At 48.5% G+C, this 12,180-nt stretch overlaps 1 protein-coding gene across 1 annotated transcript in view; it reads left to right on the top strand.

Annotated features, from left to right (window-relative positions):
• The first annotated feature begins 8,449 nt into the window (after window positions 1-8,449).
• Window positions 8,450-12,180, top strand: part of AKT2 (AKT serine/threonine kinase 2) — a 29,465-nt gene continuing 25,734 nt past the window's right edge. Inside the window, exon 1 of the mRNA XM_079985597.1 lies at window positions 8,450-8,602. The gene's annotated coding sequence lies outside the window, so the exon portion shown is untranslated. The remainder of the gene's footprint in view (window positions 8,603-12,180) is intronic.

Genomic DNA, 12,180 nt, shown 5'->3' with positions numbered 1-12,180 from the left:
TTCCATTCATTTTTTAATTTTATACTATTATGATGCCTGATTCTTTGTGTCAATCTCGCTAGTTCTATATACTGATGCAGTCTCACTTGCCAATCTCTGATCGTAGGCATATTGGGGGATTTCCAATTTTGCGCTATTAAAATTCTAGCCGCCGCCATGGCATACTGAATAAAGGTTTGATCCACTTTCTTTATCTCCTCACCAATCATACCTAAGAGAAACGCCTCGGGAGTTTTAGGGAAATTATACTTCAATATTTTTTTCAATTCCTCATATATTTGTCCCCAGAATTTTTTCACCTCGTCGCAAGTCCACCAAATATGAAAAAAAGTCCCTACCTTTGCTTTGCACCTCCAGCATGCGATGTCTCCAGTTTTATACATCTTCCCCAGTTTTGCCGGGGTTAGGTACCAACGGTACATCATTTTTTCTAAATTTTCTCGGAGAGCAGCACATGCCGTGAACTTCATACCCCTCTTCCAAAGTGTCTGCCATTTATTATATTCCACACTGTGACCAAGGTCTCTATCCCATTTAACCATTACTCCTTTCACCTGTACGTCTTTGGTATCCCAGTCCAGTAATTGCTTGTACATTTTAGAAAGAATTTTATTATTACTTTCTAGTATTTCTACCTGATATTTTGACTTTTTTTTGCTCATACCTGATTTTTTATGTTCGCTCCAAAGGGCGTTAATTTGGTGAAGTTGTATCCATTCCTTAATCTTTTCCTTCATTTCATCATATGGCCTAAGTTTCCATCCCTCTTCTGTTTTGACTAGGAGGTCTTCATACGTCCACCTTTCACCAGTCATATTTACTTTTTTTATTTTAATAATATCAATCGGGGAGAGCCACCAGGGGGTGCCTGTTTCAATCAAATTTTTATTCCTATTCCACACTTCAAGTAGTGAGCCTCTAATGACATGATTAGAAAAGCCTCTGTGGACCTTACCTTTCCCCTGCCACATATAGGCGTGCCAGCCAAACCTGATGTTAAAACCCTCTAGGTCTAATAAATCTGTGTTCTTTAGGGTGGCCCAGTCCTTTATCCAGCACAGACACACTGCCTCATAGTAGAGCCTTATATTAGGGACTGCAAAGCCCCCTCTCTCTCTTGAGTCTGTAAGGAGTTTAAATTTGACTCTAGCCCTTTTTCCTTGCCATATGAAATTGGCGAGGGTTTTTTGCCAGTTCTTAAAACAAGTGGTACCTTTAATTACAGGAATATTCTGGAATAAGAATAACAGTCTCGGAAGGATACACATCTTTATCGCTGCCATCCTTCCTGTCCAAGTTAATTTCAACCTATTCCAGGTTTCCAGGTCTTTCTTAATTTCTTGCCACACCTTATTGTAATTATCTTCTACTAAATTTATATTTTTCGGGGTTATCCAAATTCCCAAGTATTTTACCTTATTCACAACCTTAATGCCTATTTTTTGCTCCAGCTGAGTTTTCTCGTGGTCATCCACATTTTTTATTAAAATTTTAGTTTTTTTTCTATTTAATTTAAATCCGGACAGGTTCCCAAATTCCTCTAAAAGAGCTATTACACTGCTGGTGCTATCCACTGGATTTTCTAAAGATAAGACCAGATCATCGGCATAAGCCTTTAATTTATACTCTTTTTCTCCGATTCTTATCCCCTTTACCTTAGATGTTTCCCTGATTTTATTTGCGATTACTTCCAACACCATGATAAATAACAAAGGTGACAAAGGACATCCCTGTCTTGTGCCTTTCATAATCATAAAGGATTTGGAAAGGCTGCTATTAATAATCAACCTGGCCCGTTGCCCTGAGTATATAGCCTTTATTCCTTCCATATAAGGGCCTTCTATTCCTGCCGTTTTCATACATTGTAATAAAAATTCCCACGAAACATTGTCGAAGGCTTTTTCAGCGTCAATGAAAATCAGGGCCGCCGGAATGTCTATCCTCATGTCTAAATATTCGATGACATTTAAAATGTGCCGGACGTTATCTTTCTGTTGCCTACCAGGGAGGAATCCCGCTTGGTCTTTATGGATATATTTCTTTAAATACTTCTTAAGTCTATTTGCCAGAATATCAGCGAAGATCTTATAATCGCAATTAAGCAAAGAGATTGGTCTATAATTTCTTATATCTGTTTTTTCAATTTCCGTTTTTGGTATTAAAGTAATGTATGCCTCTTTCCACGATTCAGGGATCTTCCCTCCTTGTAAAATATTATTTATAACGTCCGCAAGCACTGGGGCTAAGTATTCCCCTAATGTTTTGTAATATTTAGAGGGCAGACCGTCCGGTCCTGGCGCTTTCCCGGGCTTCATTCTCTTAATAGCCTCATTAATCTCCTCTACTGTAATCTTTTTATTTAATTGGGCACTATCCTCTTCTGTCAGGTATTTCCTTCCAGATTGATCCAGGTACTTCCCTATTTCCACACTATCCTCCTCTCCTTTTTCATACAGCTTCTCAAAAAATTGGACAAACCTTTTTTCTATTTCCTCTGGTTCTTCTATAATCTTATCCTCCAGTATCAATTTATTAATAACCTTTTGTTTATTCCTTTTTCTTAACTGCCACGCAAGTAGCTTCCCCGTTTTATTAGCCGACTCAAAATATTTTTGCTTCATAAACTTAATCCTCCATTCTACCTCTTGATTTAATATGGCTGAGTATTCTGACTGCAACACTTTGGAAGTTTGGTTGGTCCTTTCATCCCCCGGGTTTATGGTCAGTTTCTTCTCACAGTCTTTTAACTGGGTAAGGATGTCCTCTTTCTTTTGTTCCCTTAATTTCCTTCTATAACTATTTTGTTGTATCAAAAGACCCCTAAGGACTGCCTTACCGGCGTCCCATACTATATCGATGGGGGTGTCCCTATTCAAGTTTAAATCAAAGTAATTTTTCAGGGTACTTCTAGCCTTTTCCGTCACCTCTTCGGACTCAAATAAATATTCATTCATCCTCCACCTGTATTGTCCCTTTACTTCATTTTTTATTTCCAAAATTATAGGACAGTGGTCAGAAAGGGTCCTGGGTTGAATTTCACATCTCGCTACCCTAGGCACTAGTCTCCTTGACACCCAAATCTGATCAATTCTGCCCCAACTCTGGTGGGGTTCCGAGAAATGAGTGAACTGTTTTGTAAGAGGATTTTTATGCCTCCAAATATCAATTAAATCTAGATTTTCCTCGAGGTTATTAAATGATTTCGGTAATTTCCCCTGGTTAGATTTCCCCTTCTTTGTACTTCTATCCAAATCAGGTACTGGGACCCCATTCATGTCTCCAAGCAAAATTAGTTTATGATCTTCCAACTCTAGTAGGATTTGTTCTAATTTTTCAAAGAATTCAGCTCTATTTGCATTCGGGGCATATACCGTCACTACATTAATTTTTTCCCCCCGATAATTTAATTGAATTCCCAATATTCTTCCTTCTTTATCCTTACAAATTAACACAGGGTCCCATTTATCCTTAACATAAACCACTACTCCTTTTTTCTTATTTACCTCCGAATTAATAAATTCTACCCCCAATTTTTTATTTACTAAAATATGCTTATGTTTCTTCGCTATATGGGTTTCTTGAAAGCAAATCACATCATAGCTCTTACTTTTCAAGGCCTTCTCAATTTTATTCCTTTTAACTTTTTCATTCAGCCCATTCACATTCCAGGACAAAAATTTTAATGTGGAGGTTATTATTTAACTTTAACCGTTACTGTCTCTCTGTCCGCAATCACAGGCTATAAACCGGAGCCCTTGCTTCCTGGGAGTTCCTCCTCCTCTGCCGCCTCTTCTCCCACTACGGCTTCTTCTTCTTCGTCTCCTATGTCCTCCACCCTTTCATCCTTCCCTTGCCCACTCTCCCTCCCAATCCCTCTCTCCCCCTCCTCATTTTCCTCTCTGACTCTTATTCTACTTTCGGCCTTTCCAAGTTCTTTTTCATATCTTCTCATAAACTTTTCTGCCTCCTGTGTATCCATCAATTTAAATTTTTTGTCTTTATAGAAGAAGGTGATCCCTTCCGGGAACTCCCATCTAAATCGTATCCCGTTTCTCTTCAAAGCGGCTACCACTTGTCTGTATCCATCTCTTTTGCGTAACAATCTTACTGGTATTTCTTTGTATATAATAATAGGCCTACCATCAATTCTTAATTTGTTATGGTAGCTCGTTTTTAAGATTAGGTTTTTCATTTCCATTGAATTAAAAATCACTAAGCAGTCCCCCAGAAATTTATTAGCTTTTAAATGTTGTGGTCTCGTCATTCTAAATACATTTTCTATAGCCAGAGCCATTTCTTCTTCTTTTAGACCCAACCACTTAGAGAGTTCCTTGACCATTTTCCTTTTTATATCCTCATTCCTTTCTTCCCCTACTCCTCTAAATTTCAGGTGTAGCTGTTTTTGCCGCATTTCCGACATAGCTAAATTATCCCAGATCTTATCTTGTGATTTATTTAACTCCCTTAATTCCTCTTTCATCTTTACTGACTCTTTTTTCTGTTCTCTCATCTCTCTCTGCAATTTTTTGTTGGATTCCTCAATTATTTTAGATTTAGCAGATAAGTCCTGAATCTTAATGGAGAGTTCTCCAACTGCTCCCTCAATCTTTTTATCAATCATCTCCTGCACTTCTCCCAATTTACCCTCCATATATGATTCATTCTGCCTAAATTCTTCCTTTATTTTCGCCCATAAGTTATCTAAATCTTTAATTTCCTCTTGGAGGGATTGCTTCCTCTCCCCTGGGGTCCCACCTCCTCTTCTCCTCTCCTTCCCCAACATTATCAAATCTCTCCCTTAACGGGCTCACAATCTTCTTCCTCTTTTCCCCCTGTGGTCCCCAGTTATAAATAAAATATTTTCCAACTCAGTCCCTTCACGGCAGAACACAAACACGTTCTCAATATATCAGGGAGAACACAAACACGTTCTCAATATATCAGGGGGCAGTAATCCAAAATAGTCCCACGGAAGAGTGCCAGAAGGTTCCCCCCCCACTTCAGGCTCACTGCTTCTCTTTTTTAAGCCAGTCCTTAATGTGCAGAAGTAATGGAGATTGTTAAACCGCTGCAGAGTCTTAACGCTGCAGAGTCTGCAACACTTTGGAGTCTCAACGACGTGTAATCCAATTCGTCCCACGCCAGAGTCCTCCGTACAACCAAACAAAATCAAAGGCAGGGAAGAGTAAACTTGTCAGTCTATGCCGAATGGTAGTGGTTAATAAACTCCCCCCAGGGTCCGGCTCCAAACACAAATGCTAAAATGGAGGCACCTTTATTGACCTCCTTGTTAGAAAGTCCTGCAGGTAAGTCTTGGGTTTTTACAGCTTCTCTCCTAAAATCTTCTATATATTCAATCAGTTCCTCAACCCCTATTGCCCACGCTCACAGATGCGAAGAAAAAACCGAAAGACCAGGTGTTCAACACGTATTCGGTAGAGCTGTATTCAGCAGCGTGAGATAAAGTAATTAAAAAACTAAAGACTTATCATTTGGCATCCTTATTATTATTAATAAAGTCTTATAAGTCCGTGAAATTTCCCTCAGCAATATTGCCGTGAGTTCTCAGTTCGTACTCACTCAGACAGACTTGCTGAAACTTCCTCATTCCTACGACTTCATATCTGCCCCATTTTAACTCCGCCACCGGGAGGACTCCAAACCAAAATCCATAAACATCCAGGATCCTTCCAGCTTTAAATCCAAACTCTCACTTTGAAGAACACTAAAAAAACGCTGGGGGATCCTTTCTTATCCTTAAGGAAGCCCGTCGCACTTCTCAGCTGAAGCTAGAGGCATCACACTGTGGAGTCGGTGTCTCCCCGTTCGCGCTCCCAGCCCCGTCGTCCTCGCGTCTTTGTAACCCGAGGAAACGACGCGGCCGCTCCGACGCTGCTGGGGCCCTATCCCCCAAGGGTTCCCCCCTTGGGGTTTTTGGGGTGCGCAGAGCCTTTGCGTCTCCCCCAAGCCTCCACAATGTGCAGAAAGCCCGAGCGAGGCTCTCCGCGCTTCCTCTCTGTCCGCGACCGGAACCGGAAGTCCAACACACCCCTTTTTCCATGTGCCCCCAAATATTTATAGTGCTTATTGGGCTAGCTAGGCAGAGCCGTAGATGCCTGCTTCTTGGGAGGAAAGCAATGACAAACCTAGACAGCATCTTAAAAAGCAGAGACATCACCTTGCCAACAAAGGTCCGTATAGTTAAAGCTATGGCTTTCCCAGTAGTGATGTATGGAAGTGAGAGCTGAACCATAAAGAAGGCTGAATTGATGCTTTTGAATTATAGTGCTGGAGGAGACTCTTGAGAGTCCCATGGACTGCAAGAAGATCAAACCTCTCCATTCTGAAGGAAATCAGCCCTGAGTGCTCACTAGAAGGACAGATCCTGAAGCTGAGGCTCCAATACTTTGGCCACCTCATGAGAAGAGAAGACTCCCTGGAAAAGACCCTGATGTTGGGAAAGATGGAGGGCACAAGGAGAAGAGGACGACAGAGGACGAGATGGCTGGACAGTGTTCTTGAAGCTACCAGCATGAGTTTGACCAAACTGCGGGAGGCAGTGGAAGACAGAAGTGCCTGGCGTGCTCTGGTCCAGGGGGTCACGAAGAGTCGGACATGACTAAACGACTTAACAACAACAACAACAAAAAGGCAGAGGCGTAGCCCCGTTCTGCATGCAGAAACATCCCAGTTTCAGTTGCGGCACCTCTGGTTAAAACTAAGAGCAACGGAGAAAGGCCCTCAGTCCTTGGAAACCTAATTCCTGTCAGAGTGGATGGCACGGGTTAGGTGGGCGGGTGGTCTGACTGTCAAAGGCAGCTTCTTAAGTGGGTCTGCAGATTCCTCCCTTTCCATCTATTGCAACAAGCATGTGGAGTTGAACAGGTGGGCAAAAACGACTTCCCTGCAGTTTTGCTATGTCTTACCAAAACCCCTACGTAAAATGGGGCGAATGACCTGGCTGCCTTCTGAGCTTGGGACAGGTGATTGCTCTATATTTCCCTTGAGTCCCTCTGAAGCTGGGGGTTGGGGTGAAGGGGAGAGTGTGTGGTGGTGGGCACAGACTTTGGCCTGCCAAACCAGCTTGGCCCCCTGAGTTCTAAATTCCGTTAGGAAGTTATACTCCAGGCCCTCAAACCACCAGCCCTAATTCCTAGAGGTCCGTAGCTTGCATGGCATAATGGTCAGTGTTGGGCGAGACCAGGGTTCAAATCCCCACTCATTGGCCATGAAGCTCCAAGGGTGGCCTTGGGGGCCAGTCACTGCCTCTCCCAGCCTAACCTACCTCACAGGGTTGTTGTGAGGATAAAAGGGGCTGCTGAACATGAGTCACCTGGAACTCCTGGCAGGAAAAGGTGGTATATAAATGTAATAAATATGGATTCCAACTGGACGCGGGTGGCACTGTGGTCTAAACCACAGAGCCTAGGGCTTGCCGATCAGAAGGTCGGCGGTTCGAATCCCTGCAACGGGGTGAGCTCCCATTGCTCAGTCCCTGCTCCTGCCAACCTAGCAGTTCGAAAGCACGTAAAAGTGCAAGTAGATAAATAGGTACTGCTCCAGCAGGAAGGTAAACGGCGTTTCCGTGGCTGCTCTGGTTTGCCAGAAGCGGCTTAGTCATGCTGGCCACATGACCCGGAAGCTGTACGCCGGCTCTCTCTCTCGGCCAATAGAGCAAGATGAGTGTCGCAACCCCAGAGTCGGTCACGACTGGACCTAACGGTCAGGAGTCCCTTTACCTATAGATTCCAACGGAAACGTGCACATCCCTCCTTCTAAACTATCTAGCCAATACATGTATATTTTGTGTGTGTGTGTACCCCCCCGCATCGTAATTCCTCCACCACGTGGCTTTTGACCTTTGTCGTCCTTATTTACATCTACAAGCCACATTCATTTGCTGTTTATTAAATTTGCGAGTTGCTTTACCTTGTCCAGGGCAGCCCAAAGCAACTTACAGACAATAAACCCCACGCAAATACATTAAAAGCAAGAGGAATGAGAAAGGCATTGTCATTATCACTGCGAGAGCCGGTCATTTATTCCTTCTTACGGCTTAACGGCCCTCCCGCCGAAGAGACCTGCTATGCTCGGAAGCTTCCATCCGGCACTCTGCGCATGCTCCTGCTCGATCCTGCGGGGAGGTGGTGGCCGTGGCTCCTCCCCCTCCGCCTTCCTATTGGCCGCGCCAGCTGCGGACGTGGAGAAGCCGCCTCTCGCCCCGGCCCGGGCAACCGCGCATGCGCACCGAGCCCAGCCGGGCCTCCTCCTGCCGCGCAGGCGCCTTGACGGCTTCGCCGCGGCTCGGGAGCCGCCCGGGGCGCGCATGCGCACACGGCCGAAGGCGGCAACGGCGGCGCTGCTGCTCGTCCTCGGTCTCGCGGCCCTGCAGCCTCGTCTCGCCGGGCTCCGCCTCGCTCCGCGCTTGCGCGCACCGCCCCGGCCGCCTCCGCCCCTCCCCCTCCTTCCTGCATGCGTGGGCCCGGCGGGGGGCGGGGTTTCCGGGAGCGCGGGCGCCGTCGGGCCTGACGCGGCGGCGAGGATGAGGATGGCGGCCCTGAGGGGGCGCCGGTAGCGGCGGCGGCGGCGGCGGAGGAGCCAGGTAGGCCGCGCCCCCCCCCCCGCCCTCAGTGGTATCGCCCGGAGAGACGCAGGCGCGAACGCGGGGCACTGTGGGAGGCGAGGGAGGGGGGGAGCGCGGGGCAGAACCATCGGGCGCGGGGGGGGGGACGTGGGAGCGAACCATGGGCGCGGGGGGAGCGGAGGCGGCCGCGGGCGGGGCCTGCGCGGAAGGCCGACCGAGCGGGGCGGGGGGGCGCCTGCCTGGGGGGAGGAGGGGGAGGCAGGGCGCCCCTCCCCCAGCTCGCGGCCTCTCTGCCCGCGCTGCCCGCCCTCCGGCCCTGGGAGGCAGGCTGGCACGCGGAACCGCAGGGTGCGGCGGGACCCCCAGGGGTCATCTAGCTCAACCGCGCTCCTCGGCAGCCGTGCGTTCGTCACGACCGAAGCATCCCCGGCAGGCGGCCACTACGCCTAGAATCGCAGAATCGGAAGAGTAGAGCTGGGAGGGGTTGCCCAGGGGTCATCTAGTCGTACCCCTATGCTAGGCGGCCATCACAACCGAAGCATCCCATGCAGATGGCCCCTGCTCCCCTCTGGAATCGCAGAATCGGAAGAGTAGAGCTGGGAGGGCTCCCCAGGGGTCATCTAGTCGTACCCCCTATGCTAGGCGGCCATCACAACCGAAGCATCCCATGCAGATGGCCCCTGCGAGAAGGGTAGAGCTGGGAGGGGTTGCCCAGGGGTAGTCTAGCCCAACCCCCTGCAGTGCAGGAGTGACAGCTAAAGAATACCCAAGGGAGGCTTCCCGCTCCGCCCACCATGCTCAATTGGGTGCCCCCTCCAGAGAGAGTCTGTTCCACTGCCTCGCTGCCTCTCGGCTGAGTCTCCAGATGCCAGCTGAGGAGGCCCCTTTGCTGCCACCCCTCACCACCACCACCCCGGCTCACACAGCTGCTTATGGGATGGTATTGCAGCAGTTCTGGCCGGCTGGCACTGCCCTGCTTCAGGTGAGCCGCTCAAGACACAAATTGCACCGCAAGGGGGTTGGGCTGGATGACCCTTGGAGGTCCCCTCAACTCTAGGGCTCTGTGGAATTGCCTTCCTAAGGGTGCTGCTAGGAGCTGCTGCCACCTGAATGGCAACCTAGGGCCTGTTTGGTCTCAACTCCACGCACCAGACTGATTTTTTGGGTGGGGGGGGCAGTGCTGGGTAGGCTATCTTGACACCTTTGCTTGCTCCTTATGGGCAGTGCTACTGGCTTCCTACTATTCTTCCAAGTTGCTCATGCATATGTGGAGAAGGTATCCCATTTCTTCCTTCAGATGCTCCCTCATGGCCAGCTGATGATAAAAAGGGAGCCATAGGCTAGGCAGATGCTCCTGGTCACACCCAGCAAGGTATCAGCTCCAGTCAGTATTGCCTAGGGGTTAGAGCTGGGCTAGGAACTGTGTGTCCAGGGTTCAAGTCCCCATTTGGCCATAAAACTCACTGGGCGTGACCTTGGGCCAGTCTGTTAGCCTAACCTACCTCACAGGGTGGTTGTGGGGATAGAACAGGGAGGGAGAGCTGTTTGGCAGATGCAGCCCAGCCAAGCAGTTGGTGGAGGAGAAAGGGGATGAGGAAGGGTGTGGGTTTACGTACTGGTGGCGATCCCACCCAATGCTCTCTTAAGCACACCTGTATGATGCCCGGAGATGCCAAGAGCTGGTCCTCCTTGCCAGAAGCTGCATTTGGGTTGCCTTTGTGGCAAGGCCGCACCTCAGAGCTGCAATCTAGCACCAAGGTGCGAGGAGCTTGGGGTTTTGTTTTGAAGGGGCCTTGCTTTGGAAACCACCCCCTGTGTTTGGGGGAATCCACAGGGGCTGCTGTGGCTGGATGTCAGCTGACGTGCTAACCGCTGGGTCGCTGCTCTGCTCTGCGCCTTGTTTTGGGCTCTTCTCTTGACACATCACCCACATTCGCTGCCCTTTTCAGTCTGGTTTCTTTGGTCTGTTGGCCTTTGGATGTTGTTGATCTTGGGCCACAGCGCGCACGGTTATGACTCATGTTGGTTCCCTTCTGTTTCTTTGGTTGCATTTGAATGCACATGCAGAGGGAAAGTTGCCTTTCCCAGCATCTCGACACTAAGCTGCCCTTACCGGTGTGTTTGTAGGATAGTCCTGAGAATCTGGCACTCTTTGGCACTAGAGCAGCAGACCTCGGGGGTGGTTTTGGGGGGACTGAGGCATGCTAATCCTGCCAGTCCCAGGCTTTGGGTGCCTGCCAGCCTTCCCGGAGAGGTCTTGTCCCCTTAGCTGAAGACCACATTCCAGACTAGAGCACGCGGCGCACAGCACGCGGGAATGGTGCTAGGCTTTTGCCCGTTGGATAGGGGAGAGGGTTTGCCTGCCTCGTGGAGGTCGGGAGCAGATGAATCTACAGCTGGGGCCTTGGCTCTTTCAGACCACATTTTCTGCACTTGGGCAGGCAGCAGGCTTCCAGCACGGTTACCAGGCCCCCCTCGTCCTCTGCTACATGTTTCAGTCCACCTTGCAGTGACACCTGAGTGCTGGGCGTTTCAGGACGTATAACTCGTGTGTTCTGGCTACTGTGCATAGAAGCCCCCCCCGCCTTCTGCTCCTTGGGCCTCAATCCCTTCACCTGGATCTCTCAGTTGTGTGGGGTTTGCATGAAGGAGCAGGGTGTTCTTATGAGGGCCCCAGCAGGCCACTAAAAATAACTCAAGAGTCGCTGCTCGACATTTAGGAAATGTGCCGGCTGGCGGGCAGGCTTGTTGCTCCCGGACGGTGCGCTCACTTCCTCCTGCACGGCCTGCCCTTGGAATGTCTGCGCTGGGATGTAGCAATGGCCGGACTTGAAATTCCACTCTCGGGAAGAGAGATCTTGAAGAGGGGAGCATCTGCTTTAGATGCCTTCCTGGAAAAACGAATGGTGGGAGGACAGGGTCCTGGTGGAATGTGCGGTGGTTTTCCTTTCTGTAATAAAATATATATATTGTGAAGAAGCTGAATAAGTTTGATGGAGAGTAAATAAATTGCGTATTACACAGCCACAGGATTTAGGAAAAGGAGGAAGATTCCACAAGAGTGAAATGGGTCATTGGTGTGTAGGCTTTGCAGAGGAACAGCGTGTGTGGGGAGAGGGAGGGGTCAGCTGTTTCTGTCTCCCCCCCAGAGACAGCTTTGCCCCTTGGTGGTGTCGAGGTTCGGGGTATTGGGCCATGACTCTCTTGTTCCTCCAGCTCTTGCCCCCAGACCTCCTTTGGAGGCACTTGAACCCATTTTGTAAATTTGGGTAAGAAGGAAAGTTCTCGTGGCCTGAAAGTAGTAAATCTGCTCTGCTTTAAGCCTTGAGCCGGTCAGTGCACCAAAATTACAAAAGCTTTGAAAGAATGAAAAGCATTCAAATGCAAAAAGCTCAGATGCAAACTGTTGCCTTCACAGGTTTTGGGGCTCCTCCTAACTGTTCCCTGGGCCTGTTTGTCAAATGCTTTCCCCACCTGTTTGTTGTTAATCTTAGCAGCTCACAAGTTAATGTTGACTGTGAAAAGCGCAGTTTCCTTTCCTAAACATCTTCATGTCCCCTCAGCAGGTTAAGCAGTGTTTAACTTCTTAGAATAGA

Source organism: Podarcis cretensis (genome assembly GCF_951804945.1).
Source record: "Podarcis cretensis genome assembly, chromosome: 8".
Classification (NCBI taxonomy): domain Eukaryota; kingdom Metazoa; phylum Chordata; class Lepidosauria; order Squamata; family Lacertidae; genus Podarcis; species Podarcis cretensis.
Note: the sequence above shows the minus strand (reverse complement) of the source record. Positions and strands in the feature narration are given on the sequence as shown.